This window comes from Coturnix japonica, chromosome 1 (genome assembly GCF_054131305.1).
Source record: "Coturnix japonica strain WE chromosome 1, WE-NBRP24, whole genome shotgun sequence".
In the NCBI taxonomy this organism is placed as follows: Eukaryota; Metazoa; Chordata; class Aves; order Galliformes; family Phasianidae; genus Coturnix; species Coturnix japonica.
In genome coordinates, this window is record NC_140663.1 from 52,199,899 (window position 1) to 52,203,432 (window position 3,534).

The following is a 3,534-nucleotide window of genomic DNA, read 5'->3' on the forward strand; positions in this document are numbered from 1 at the left end:
AGCTGTGGGTATCCCTGTATATAGCAGGGGAGTTGGACCTTTATGAGTCGGGTCCCTTCCGACTCAAATGATTCTATGGAGAAAGCAGTGCTGCTGAAGCTGGGTGTGCAGGGGATGGGCTGCACAGGGAGGTTCTGTTCGCAGGCCCTTTGGGATCTGTTCTCACAGGAAGATCCTTGGGCATCCCCTGGTACTCACACTACAGCCGTGGGCTGCGTCTCACGGAAGCCCTGCCTTGCTCTGCTGGGTGCCTGGAGTGGTTGGAAAGGTGTATGATTTTCCATGACCAGGGAGCTGGAGCACTTAGGGAAACACATGGGTAAACCGAAGCCCTCCCCAGGGAAAGCTGAGCCCCGGTGACCTGGCAGACCTCAGTGTGCTGCCAGATCGCATTTGGCAGCTCTGCCTGGCCCGCAATGAGAAGATTCCTGTTTCATCTGCTATCCAGGGAAGGACATGCTGCTTCAAAGACCACAGCCACATCTTCACAGAGGCTTGCTCATGCTAGGAACTCACAGCTTGATGCATCCAGCATAGAAGACCTTCAGCAGTCCCAGGGTCCCTGCAGTGATTTCCCACCAGGCCAAAGCCACTTCTGCTCATCTCATCCAAGTTCCTCTGGGCTGCACCTCAGCTGCCATCCTGCCTGTGGTGTAATGGAGGCACAGGGTTAGCGGTGTGTCATGAGAACCACAGGGTTTACTTTATCATGCTCAAAATGCTATACAAGGGCAGCGCTAATGCTGCAAAATCCTCAGACCCAAAATGGGCTAAAAGGGGAAGGATATGGATTATGGTCCAGACTGTGTAAGACCTCATGCATTTCTTGTTCCGGGATTCTTGCCCAGGTTGGCTGGTGATCATGTAAGGGTCAGCTGTCTGATATCCTGCTCTCTCTTTGTCATTCAAAGCATTAACTCACAGTTTATTAACTTCAGAATATTCATCCCTTACTCTAAAAGCAATGCTTAATGTTCCTGATGTCTTTTCACAGGGCACACACTTGGATTTCTCATGGATTTGCCTTCTTAGTATACCCACACAGAAAGCATGCAGCATTTTAAGGAAGGCCCAGTGTCCTGGAGGTAAGGTCAGAAGCAGCCTGCAATGTGAGGATGCTGATCTGAGCGGTGAGCTTTGCCAAAGCACTCTGCTTTTTAAAGCCTTTTGTACAGTCAAGTCTAAGTCCCCATTCTCATGCAGCAGGGAGCAATAAATACTGCTGCAAATGAGACATCAGGATCCTGGGATAGTACGAGGCTAAAAACAAAGCAAAATGCCAGAATAAATAAAACATAGCTAATAGCTACCTCTAGGAAGGTTGCTGTGGGTGACTCTCTCAGCATCAGGTAGGAAATCCAAGGCAGGGGCAGTGATCCAGGCCAGCACACAACTGTCTCAGCAATGAGTCACTCCTTTTCCTTCACGCTTTTGCAAAAAGAAACAAAAAATAAACGATGCTGAGGCCTTGCAAGGAGACTCCTGTATGACACAGCCTGGACTCACCCGGAGCACCATCTAACCTGTGTGCTGCAGGTGTCCCGCAGAAAATAGATCTGTGGTCGCGTAATTAAAGGCTCTGTCGTAACTCATATGCGTGAGGACGATGAAGGGCAGCTGTGCAGACAGCCTTGGCACTGCCATTCCTCACTGATGAGAGAAGTGTATTTTGATATAAGAGGGACAACGGTGGCCTGCCATCCCCAGTGAAGGCTGGTTGGAGGTGAGACACAATGCTGGGTGCCATTTGGGCTCACGTCACAGGACCAGCTGGTGCTCGAGTGCTGGAAAAACCTGTGGTCCCAGCCACACGAGCTGACACCTCTGTCCTCCCTACTCCTGGTGAACCCTCAGAGCTTTCCCTATTTCAACCTCCTCTCTTTCCATCAGCCCTACCTGCCACCAGAACACCCACAAGCAGTCTGGTTCCTGCCATTCTGCTCAGCTGACCCAAGTCACCCCACAGCTCCCAGGCGATCCCCCCTTGCCCAGCCACTCCCATCCTCCCCAGCTGCCTGCCTCATTTGCTTTTCCCTAGATTTTCCATCCCTTCCCTGTTCCTTTTCCCTTCGGGTTTCATCCCCTCCCTATTCAAATCAGGCCTTTCCTCCTGCAGACATCCCAGAAGCCAAAAGAGGGGCAATGAGGAGCTCAGGGCCAAAGGAGATAATCGTAGAATGGCTTGGGTAGGATGGGACCTCAAAGATCGACCTGGCCTTGAACACCTCAAGGGATGGGGCATCCACAACATCTCTGGACCCAACCAGAGAAGACCAATGGAGGTCCCAGCCTGGTGCTGACGCAGGACAGCATTTAGCACCTCAGAAAGCCCCACTGGGGAAGCCCTGCTCCTCCAGGGGAAAGCCCGCATACTGTCATGCCGCATTGGAAGCCACTGAGGGTTGAGCAGGTTCACAGAGGCTGGGAAGCTGTGACAAACCCCCCTCCGGCCTGTAGCAAAGCCATATAATTTGTCCACACCAGTGGGGGAGTGAGGCAGTGTCTCACAGAGCTGGCAAAACAAAGCCTCCATGACACAAAAACTGTCCTCCTGCCCAAGGCCAAGCCCTTGCTTGAAGCCCAGAAGACCCAGAGCTTTCATCCCCTGGGCCAGACTGTAGGTGTGCTTCCTTCAGCCCAGCAGACGTAGGGGTGGGCCAGTATTTCCAGAACGAACTAAATAAACATGCCTGATTCAATGGGAGCCAATCACTCACTACCAAAAATTTCTGCTCTGTTGGTGATACTTGGGCAAAGTTATGAGCTAGTGAAAACAGGGTCTTAAAAAGGGAAGTGTCGGCAACCTTAATAATAGGAGCAGCTCCCGGCCACACCTATAATTAAGGGCCTTTATTGTTTTTTTCCATATACCTCACCTTTTTTTATCCTTGTGGCATTCCCAACTTCTGTCAGCCACCCACACAGGCCTGCTTTGTTTAAAATATATATATATAATAAGGCAAAATGAAGTGGAAAAAAACAAACAAACAGGAACATTTGGGTGCACCCTTGGGGCTGGCTGTGTGAGGGCAGAGGGGTACAGGATAGAGACAGGGCTCAGGGCTCAACCTGCAGCATCTTGTCTCCCATAGCAGAGCCATCGGCTCCTTAGACCCAGCCAGGTCTTCAGCTCCATCTTCCATCATCTTCCTTTGTCCAAGAAAGGCTGTCTTGCTCTTTTAGAAGGACAGAAAGCTGTGTGAAAACTGGCTGAAGGCAGTGGTTAACAGGTGTCTGGAGGACCTGATGTTTCACATGGGTGTCAGTGATCTGGAGGAGGTGATAGAGTGCTCTCCCACCAAGCTGGTGTGGAGGGGGAACCAAGTGACCTGTTCAAGGACGTGTCCTGTCAGACAACACAAGTCTCATGGGGAGCAGCTGAGGGAACTGAGATTGTTCTGCCTAGAGCAGAGGAGCTCGGTGGAGACCTCAATGCACTCTACAGTGATCTGAAAGGAGGTTGTGGTGAGGTGGGGATCAGCCTCTTCTCCCAGCTAGTGAGAGCCAGGACTAGAGGGAATAGCTTCAAGTTGT

General features: G+C 51.2%; 1 long non-coding RNA gene across 1 annotated transcript; it reads right to left on the reverse strand.

Moving 5' to 3' along the window:
* Positions 1 to 488: 488 nt before the first annotated feature.
* On the reverse strand, positions 489 to 1,428 carry LOC146762416 (uncharacterized). Its single transcript, XR_014935916.1, has 2 exons — positions 1,311 to 1,428; positions 489 to 646 (listed from the first exon to the last, which is right to left on the reverse strand). It is a non-coding gene; the product is annotated as an uncharacterized LOC146762416 (long non-coding RNA).
* Between the last annotated feature and the right edge of the window lie 2,106 nt (positions 1,429 to 3,534).